Raw genomic sequence first — 9,989 nt, forward strand, 5'->3', positions numbered from 1 at the left:
GAGGACAGACAGAGGAGTTGAACCTGAACCCAGGGCACCCAGTATCACAAAGCGATGCAACTCAGGGGAATAAAGAGATCTATTCATTTGGCCAAGATGGGGATTAAGTCTCTGTGCCTGTCTGGCAATTTTTCATGGTTTCGGCCCCACCTGGGCCCACCCGCCGGTGCCTTTCGCCACGCAAGAGAGCTTCCCCAGGAGAGGTGAGGAAAGTAGCTCCGTGTTGCAAAAATATTAGCATTATTCATCTCTCCTCCGGAGGTAAACACACGGCGGGTGGGTGGCAGACGAGGCCCTGCCAACGTTGCAGTTGGCACCTGTACCCACAGTGGGCTCCGAAAGAGAGAAAGGGAGCGATGAGATCTGTTCTTGGATGGTATAATGGAAAACCTCCACAAAGTAGGCCTGGCCCACGCAAAGGTTGAAGGCCCATAGAAACATCAACCACCTTAAACTGTGCATTTAAGTAACTTACCTTTATTTAGCCATGATAAATACAAGGAGAAGCGGGGGAGGGGGGGTTCTTTTTGCTTTATTTGGCACACTGGCAGGGGCATTGTCCTCCAAAAATGGAACTTTTCCAAGCTTGGTTTCTTGGAGAGTTGGAGCATTAAAGAGAGGATGGATTAAGTTTATCACCATTTTGTCCTTGCAGGCAAGGATGAATAATTCATTGCCAAAGAAAATGAAAATTCCTGCACGGTCCTCTCTCCCTGAATTGAAACATCTTAAAGTTTTTCAGAGGAATTATTCTGCATAGAAAACCATGTTTTGGGGAATTTATTTTCATACCAAAAAAGGCAGATTTCTCTCCTTTACGCTCCAGAGTATAGCTCATGGGTCCTAGCAAGGCTGCATCTGTTTGCCTATTTGTTACAGTAGAACAAACGCTCCAGGGCTTCTTCATCCATCCCCCCTGTATGTTCAACCAGGTTGGCGTTTTGGGCCCCAGCCCTGAAACATGGCCCCTGCGCACTTTTTATGCCATTTACTGTGGCCCTTGGGGGAATAAAACAAGATGCCTAGCATTGGCCTGAGTGTCTGAATTAATGCAGTTCGACACCACTTTAACTGCCCTGGCTCCATCATATGGGATCCTGGGACCTATAGTTTGTTGGGCCACCAGACCTCTTCTGACCAAGAAGGCCAAATAGCCCACAGAGCCACAGATCCCAATATTTCATAGCACTGAGCCACCATGGCAGTTGAAGTGGCCTCAAACTGTATTAATTCTGGAGTGCAAAGCCAACCTAGGACAACTCAGCTGCTCTTCCTACCCAAGACTTGAACCCATTTTGCGATTTAAATTTGCACCGACGAAGTCTAGAAGCTCACCCTCATCAAAACAGATGTGGTATTTCCCTCAAACCCTCCATGCCATTCATGAAAAGGGATTCAAGTGGCCGGCCCTGGGTTCGTATCATGGGCATAATTTCCTATGAGCTGAGAAAGGCTGTCCAGAGAATGATGAGATCCTGTCTCCTTTGGTCTTCTCTTCCCCCCTGGTCCTTGTTCACTCTCTTTGCTGCGCTTGGTTGGGATGTTGCAGAATCCAGAATTCCTGGGAATTAACTCCTCTCGCAAGGGGCCGGGTGTGAAAGCTGATGGGAGAAAGCGTGGGCAGTGCTGGCGAGAGATGCCCAGATGGCTGGTGGCTAATTAAGTGGAGCGCTATTTTTAAAATGGCACCCACACGGCGAATGGACCGGTGGTCTGCCATTTAAATGAGCAAAGCCACTCTGCTGTGAAAAGTCTAGCAGACGTTGCTGAGGAGGCGGGAAGGGGACCCTCCGCATCGGAGAAGCGGCCCTCAGGCTGGGTGGCTTCTCCTTCTTATCCTGTTTGCATGGTTCAGTTCCACACTGTAATGTTATAGATCTGACTAATTTGGGTTCAGAAAAGGAGGAGGAGGAGGAGGAGGAGGAGGAGGAGGAGGAGGAGGAGGAGGAGGAGGAAGAGGCAGCTTGTGTTGCGATGCACGGTGCGGAAAAAGAGAGAAGAGAAACATTTATTTCCTTTGGCCTCTCGCAGCACTCGAACTCGGAACCATTCAATGGAACTGATGGGCAGATGAAGGAAAGACCTTGGCTACTCACTGGCACAAGAAACTTAAAAGGCAGGCTTTTAAAGGGACACTGTCTTGTTTTAAGCTGATCTGTTCATTATATATATATTAGAAGTGTATGTTTTAATGTTGTGAATAGTTTAATTCCATTTCAGTGTTCATTGTTTGCTATGTCTTTGCTGCACTTTTCTCTTTTTAAACGCTAAGCTGCCCTGCGTCCCAATTTTGGGATGACGGAGGGATATAGATATATAGTATCATCATCATCATCATCATCATCATCATCATCATCAAAAAAAGGCATGTCTCTTTTTGCAGAGGTCTCTGAGCTGAACTCCAGCTGAACCTGAACTCCATGCATTCCTGGTTTTAAAAAAGACATCTGGACTTCTGAAGTCATGGAGATGGAGATGGAGGTGTCCTTGCCAGGGGTCTCAGGCAACATGCAACACCCTCCATCCCCGCACCTTTCCTTCCGATGGGGACAAGAGGCTCCAAGGCCTCCTTGCCCAAACCCAGCTCTTTCCTGGCACCTTTTTGGGCCTCTCTCCAAGGTGCTGAAGCCTCACCGGCTGCCTCTGCAGGCCTTGCGGCTCCCCTTCCCTGGCTCAGCCCTGCCGCTTGCTGGAGGCCCAAACCAGGCCTTGAAGGGAGCAAGTCTCAATCTCTAAAGGCTTCTTCAGAGCTCACCGTTATCTCCACCCAAAATAACTTCTTGGAAGGAAAAGGGGCTTCATTATGGGGCAGAACATCTCTCCAAAGGGTCCCCAGGGTGACCTCTAGCCAACATGGATGCTGAGGCAGACCCTCAGACACTTTCTAGCTCCAGTTGGAGATGCCAATGGCCATGGACCTCAGGACTTTCAGCATGGGAGGAGAGGCCTGGCTTCAAACTCCTCCGAAGGTCCAGGGCAGAAAGCCTTTGCTGGGGCCTCTTTTCCCTTCTCTCTTTTCTTTTTTTGCTTCTCAGCCTTTCCTACTTTGCAAGATTGTTGTCATTGCAAGGATAACAATAAATGTTCAACTTTATACGTTTACAAATTGGAAGGTTCCTCAAATTCCCTAATTTCTTGCAAAGAGGATGGCTTTCTTTGGCCCTGTCCCTGCTCTAATTTTCCTTTTGACCAATCCTACTCTGCAAAGTAGAACCATTAAAATTATATATGCATACACACACACACACACACACACATTAAAACTAAGATTATAAATATATGCATTTCTAGGAAAGAGACCTTGGTCCTTGTTCCAACCACCTTCTGCTCATTCTCCCTCCATCTCAGGACAAAACAAGGTTTAAGCTCAGGACCACTGATTTTGGCAGAGGGGAGTGACCCGGATTCGAACCCTGACCATTCCCTGAAATCCACAAAAGAGGCCTTTGCCTCTCTTCATCCCCCCGCCCCAAAGGCCTGTCCTACCTTACAGGGCTGTTCCTTTTACCAATACACTTGGCATGAAGGTGACTCATGTCCGGGGAAGGAGCACCAGGAGCGAAGAGAAGGCAAATGCTGACAGCCCTTTCCCAAATCTCAGGGGCTGGGTGGCCATCTTTTTTTGGAGGGGTGCTTTGACAGGACCTTCCTGCATGGCCAAAGGGGGTTGGAATGGATGCCCCCTTAGGGTTCCCTTCCAACTATAGGATTCTAGATGAAATCTCCTTCTGCTCACCCCAAGACAATTGTGTCCTTGTCTGTGGGAGAGAGAAGGGAACTTTTAAAGGCAGCCTGTCTCACTCCTTTCCCCCAAAAAGAACCATGGGAGCCTTCCTAGTCCCTGCACCCCAAATACAGGCCCAAACAACCCCCCCCATTTCTTTCCTGGGGTCTTCCAGGGGGACCCCTTCCAATGCCAGGGGGGTGCTGTCCTCACCTGGTAGTGCAGAACCCCTCCGTCTTCCTCCTCCTCTCCTCTTCCTTCCTCCTCCTTCTCTGCAGGGCTGTTGTTGTTGGCTGCTGGGGTCCATCTCGTCCGGAACCCCCATGGCATGGCAAGGGGGCTGGGGGCTCCTGGAGGGGGCCAGGGAGAGGGCCTTAGCCCTCCCTTCCTCTCTGCCTAAATTTAGCCTCCCAGCAGCAGCATCTCTGTCTCTCCATCCCTCTGCCTTTCGCCTGCCTCCCGTTGCCACAGCAACCGCACTGGTCCTCCTCTAGGCTGGGATGCTCTGGAGGAGATGCCCCATTGCGCATGCTCACTCTGACCCCCCCCCCAGAAGCAAGAATTGGGGGAAGATCCTCAGTGCCCCCCCCCCAGCATCTCCTCCTGTTTAAGCTACCCTTGGACCTAATAATAATAATAATAATAATAATAATAATAATAATAATCATATTCAGCCTCTCCAAGCAGATCGAAGCAGCTAACAATACTAAAGCAACATTAAAATACAGTAAAACATCCTAACCCATAAACTCTCCCATCCACAACTATAAAGTAAGTAGGGACAATGGAGGGGCAATTGGTGAATAGGCCACTACCCAACTATTCCTATTCTTATTACATTCATTTGCACCCCACTTTTCTCCCTGAATTGGGACACACAGCATCTTACCAAGTGCCATTGCAATGTACACAAGTGACAATGCAAAACGGATTTAAACTATTGCAAGGTTAAACTAGGCCATTGGTTTAAAACAGGATACGGTGGAAAAGGTAAAAAGCGTTTAAAAATAGCGTATGCATGCAAACAAAACTCACATTGAAACAGAAAAATTCTTTATCCACAGATTTAACTTTATCCCTGGCTGGGAAACACGTATTCCAAAAAAGATATCAATTCCAAGGTGCAAAGCTTTGATTTTGCTATTTGATATAAGAGACATCATTTTATTGCCCCATTATATATTATAGATTGTAGTTTTAGTATTATTGCACTATTATTATTATTGCTGTTGTTATTGTTGTTGGCCCACTGTGGGAGAGGCAGGTAAGAAATAATAATAATAATAATAATAATAATAATAATTTGCATGAAATGAATGGTATAAATCAGCAAAAGGAAGTGTCCAAGCCAATGGAAATCCACTGGAAAGTGGGTTTTCAAGTGCGAACTGCGTTTGTGTGTCCATAATGTGTGATACTAAGCAACTAAAAACCTCTCAGCCTTGCATAACACCCCCGGTGCTCCATTAATAATGCAAAGCTGGCCAAGTTTGCATTGCAGAAATAATCCACACCGTGCGGCAAAGAGATTGGAGAAGTAGGGAGCGTTAGCCAAGGCAAGGGGAGTTTGAGGGTGGGTCGGGGGTCCAGCCTTGTGCCCTCTTGGATGAAATGGAGGATCCAGGGCTGTCCTGAGACCTAGGTCCCTTTTGCAAGGAAGGAAGTCAAGGGGAGAATTTAGTGGCCACATTCAGCAGCGGCAGAGCCTCGAACTCAAAGCCTGCTCATGAAATGAGAAGCCTGGAGATGGAGATGGACTTAAAACAGTAACTTTGCCAAGCTGAATCATCTAAGATGACGGGAAGAAAATCAACTCATTTGAGATGTGATGCCAGAGGAGAGTTTTGCAGATACTGTGGATGGCTAGAAAGACAAATAAATGGGTGTCGGTTTAAATTAGGCCTGAACTCTCCCTGGAAACCAAGATGACAAAACTGAGACTGTCGTACTTTGGACACAGCATGAGAAGATGTCACTTGCTAGAAAAGACAAGAATGCTTGGCAAGGTAGAAGGCAGTAGGAAAAGAGGAAGACCACATTACAGATAGAGTGACACCATCAAGGAAGCCAAAATGGATTTATGTTAGGGAATCCTGGGCTTTCTAGTTTGCTGTGGCCCCAGAGCTCTCTGACAGAGAAGGCTAGAGATGTCACAATGCTCCAAATCTCTCAGTGCGATAGCATTCAGCCGTGGCAGTTAAAGAGGTGCCAAAGCTGCATTAGTTCTGCAGTGCAGATGCAGCCTCTGCATCTCTTTCTCTCTGACCCTTATTTCAAACATAGGAAGGGAAAGGATTTTTCTTTGCAAATATCCCTTTGCAAATCCTCCTTTCCAAATATCTAATATCTAGTGGAAGAAGGACAGTAAGAGGAAAGTCTCTTTCCAAACCCAGATCTTAGCCATGCATGATAAAAATGGACACAGCAGGCCGCCCTCTCGCTGCGTATGTGTATCTCTCTCTCTCTCTCTCTCATTCCCCCTCTCTCTTTTTCTCTTTCTCCTGCCCAGTCCCTGGGAGGAATCCAAATGGCGAAGGGAACAAGGGCTGTTTTGTTTCCCTGCCTGAGCAGCTAAGAGAGAAAGAGAGTTGCTTGTCTCAGCGAAAGCATGGACCAGGGGTGGCAAGCCCATTGTCCCCTCCGGATCATCGGCTTGGATCTTTGGGCCTCCTGACAGGTATCTCTCTTGACAGAGCTGCATGGAGTCAGCAGCAGCCAAAGGCGCCTGGCCTTTCTATCCTTTCGCCTGTCACTTCAGGACAGAAAGAGACAGACAGAAAGAAAGAGAAGGAGAGAGGAAGAGACAGAATACGCTTTTTTATTTTTAAAGGCCAAAAGGAAGCAGGTGGAATCTTCCACCAATTTCTTCACATCTCCAGAAGCCAAATGGGTTGGATTATTACGCTTGTTGCAAAGGTGCAACAAGGAAATGCCAGGGCCCTCCAAGTCAAACATGTCTTGGCTGAGCACAAAAGGGGCTTCACTTCCAGTCTGGGTTCAAGAGTGTAAAATGTGTGTGTGTATGTGCCTTCGAGTCAACTTATGGGGACCCCATGGATTTCATAAGCAAGGAAAACTCTGAGGTGGCTTTGCCAATTCCTTCCTCCAAACTATTGTCTAGAGTGTCTGGGATGGCAATCTCCCATCCAAGGACTAGCCAGGGGTGACCCTGCTTAGTGTCCAAGATCAGATGGGATCTGGCGACACAGCTTTAACTGCCATGGCTCCATCCTATGGATTCCTGGGATTTGTAATTTGTTGTGGCCGCAGAGCTCTTTGGCAGGGGAGGCTAAGTAGCGCACACAACTGCAAATCCATATCAATCAATGAGGTGTCAAAGTGCATTGTGGAGGCAGTGCAGATGAGACCCGAGAAAGAGTTAAGCAGCAAAAGCACCAAGAAAGGAAGCAAATTTCCACAATGGAGAAATTGGAACTTGTATTCTCCCTTTTGTCTCTCTCCTATTCACGCAAACTGGCACCTGGCTTGATCTGGATCGCCACACCTTTGGGCCCCATCTTTGTCACCAAAAGGTCCTCGGGTTTCAAGGAGGTACGGCTGCAAAGCATCCTGGGGGGAAAAGCAAAATACTGAGAAAGTGTGAAAACCTGTCTGTCCCATTGGAGAGGTCACGGCCTTCAAGTCATGGGGGATTATGGGTAACGTTCCCAGAGTATCAGGTGTAGAGGAGCTTCTTTCCTGCATTTCAAGGCTCTGGCATCCAGGGCTGTTTGGCCCAGCTTCAAAGTAGTTTAGTGTGAAGAAGAAAGGGAAAATTTCTAAGGGGAGGAGGGGGGCAAATCCAGAATGCATTGAAAAGAAGCAGGTGATCCGAGCATTTTGGAAATAGCCGAGGTTGTTTAGCAGACACAAAAGCAAGGCCTGATCTGGAGAGGTGTGATCTGTCGAGAACGGCCAGCTTTGATTCAAATGATAAACCCTCAAATCAAGACTTATTATCTTTGCAGCTGGTGAGGAAATGATAGCTTATGCAGCATAACCTCCAACTGTCCCAGTTTGGCAGGAAGAGTCCCCATTAATCCTCCGTCATTTCACTTCATCTGCTTTTAAAATGTCCTGGTTTCTCCTTCCTCCTCCCATTTTCCCCCTTTGTCTCCAGCTTACTTCCACTGCTACAAACTGAGTCCAAAATGCAAAAGTAGTTTGCAGTCCATTAACTCGGAGGAAGAGCAGACTCTTGTCCTTTCCCAGTCGGCTCAGGCCAAAGAAAACCGCTGCAGCCCTTCCTAGCTTGTGTGCTCCTCCTCATTCAGAACTTTTGTCATCTTGACAAAATGCTGTGGTTGCTTGGACACATCCGTCCCAGTTTTTCTCAGCCAAATGTTGGAGGATATGTTTTAGCCACTCAAGTGAGTGCCAAAGTTTGGAAAAGTGTCATTTTTTGGGACTAACGCTCCCTCCATATTCTCTTCCTATTTGTTGGGATCCTTCGTTTCCAGAAGACAATAGCTCAAGGTATCTGCAACACGCCCAAACGTGAATATTTTCCAAGTCGACAGATGTCCATGTGTGTCATGCTTCCGGAACCAAGGTGTGCGTGTTTGTGTGGATTGCCAGAATGGGTGAAGCAAAGCTAAAACCATGTTGAAATCCATTCCCCAATGTTCCATCTGAACCTTCTTGGTGACTCACCGAAATCATGGACAGCCAAGCCCTCTTGGTTTTTGGTATCTTTGTGTTTGGTAGGTAACAACAGGGTTTATTGAGCACCGTCCGTTCTCTCCAGAGACAACAACGCTCCTTCGTGATGATGCTTGTGTGATGACAACCCAGAATGTTGTCACAAAGGGTTGGGTGCTTGGAGTACATTTCTCTCTGCTGGAAGGGACACCAATATTTCATTGTCTCACCTTTCTTCCAATACAGGACCCATGGCAGTTCACAATTGGAGCTGAAACAAAATACAATAAAAACAATGGATGATACCAAGGCTTTAGAAACTACTGAACAATCCTATTAAAGGCATTAATTTAAAACACGAGTTAAAAGGCTGACGTCTCCATTTGTGGTCACGATTGTGTCTTCCAACTTGGCAAAAGGAGGTTGGCTTGGATGGCCTTTGCGGGTCTCTTCCAACTTTAGCTTTGTATGATTTCTATGAGAATAATGATGATAAAAATGCAACACAACGCACCCCACTTAAATGACCTTCTGCAACAGAGACTTCACACTCAAAAGACCTGGGAAAACGGAGGTGGGTCAATTGAAGATCTTGACAAAAGGGTTGCGTAGAAACCAAAGCTTATGGGGGGATTCTGGAAGTTGTTGTTCCAAAAAGTCAATGAACCCAGCTTTGGTTTTTATGTATCAAGCACCATCTTGGTCATTCGCAAACGGTACAATTTAGAAATGATTACCAGTAAAAGACATTGTTGAACTGTGGAACCCACAAGAAGAGTAGCATCCCTTTAAATTTAGAGATCAGAGTGCTAAAAAAGAAGTGTTTCTTTCTTCTTTTTTTGGACCGAACAAAGAGGAAGGAGCCGAGAAACCTGCCGCTTTGTCAAGGTTAATTATGTTCTTTGGTGCTCTTGAACAATGCCATTAAAGTTCAGAGACCAGGCCTTTTGTAATAAGGAAAACCACAAAATGCATAGTTTTGCTTGAGAGAGGATCAGCGACAACCTTTGCATTGTGTGGCATAAAAATCCTTCGATTTTGTCTCTAATTCCCAGACAGATGGGGTAACGCCAAGCCAGGAAAACAGAGCAACAGAACCACGGAAATTGAGGTCCCAAGGAAGGGAAGGTAATCCAGGGAGAGCACTTGGAGGTCAGATGAACCATCCTTCCATGGCGTCCAACATCAGCGCCCATGCCCTCTGGGGGATTCTGGGATTTGAAGTCCCCAAAGTAACTTTTCCAAGCTCTGCGCCATTCCCAAGCAATACTTGACATCTCCAAGAAACCCAAAGATGGAGTGGGGAAAATGGCCTAGTCCTGCCTTAGGAAAAAACTATCTGTCCTGGCTAGGAGACTTGTAACTTCTTCACAAGCAATGGAAAATGGAAATTCTCCCCCATTTACACTGAGCAGATTCGGAAAGTATGGAGAGAAGTCCCTCCTGGAGACGTCTGCCATAGAGATGACCAAGAGTGTTAAAGATGATGAAGGTTTTTATGGGAGGAAGAAACAGTCACTTTAATTCTATATGCCAAACATGGATGCAAGCAGAAGGCTTTGAACCCAGGCTTTTAAGAGTTAAGGCCATTGAGATGAATGAATCCATGAGTTCTGGTTCCTCT

General features: G+C 46.7%; 1 protein-coding gene across 4 annotated transcripts in view; it reads right to left on the reverse strand.

Moving 5' to 3' along the window:
• LOC149301736 (G protein-activated inward rectifier potassium channel 3-like) overlaps positions 1–9,989 on the reverse strand; it is a 38,881-nt gene that overhangs the window by 2,871 nt on the left and 26,021 nt on the right. The window contains exon 1 of one of the 4 annotated variants that reach the window (XM_089483078.1): positions 3,938–4,206. The exons of 2 other annotated variants lie outside the window; for them this stretch is intronic. The gene's annotated coding sequence lies outside the window, so the exon portion shown is untranslated. Of the gene's footprint in view, positions 1–3,486; positions 3,893–3,937; positions 4,207–9,989 lie in introns of those variants that run through there. One more of the 4 variants, XM_089483081.1, reaches the window with a different exon arrangement.

This window comes from Sceloporus occidentalis, unplaced genomic scaffold (genome assembly GCF_023333645.1).
Source record: "Sceloporus occidentalis isolate IW3139 unplaced genomic scaffold, rSceOcc1.0.p SCAF_20, whole genome shotgun sequence".
Classification (NCBI taxonomy): domain Eukaryota; kingdom Metazoa; phylum Chordata; class Lepidosauria; order Squamata; family Phrynosomatidae; genus Sceloporus; species Sceloporus occidentalis.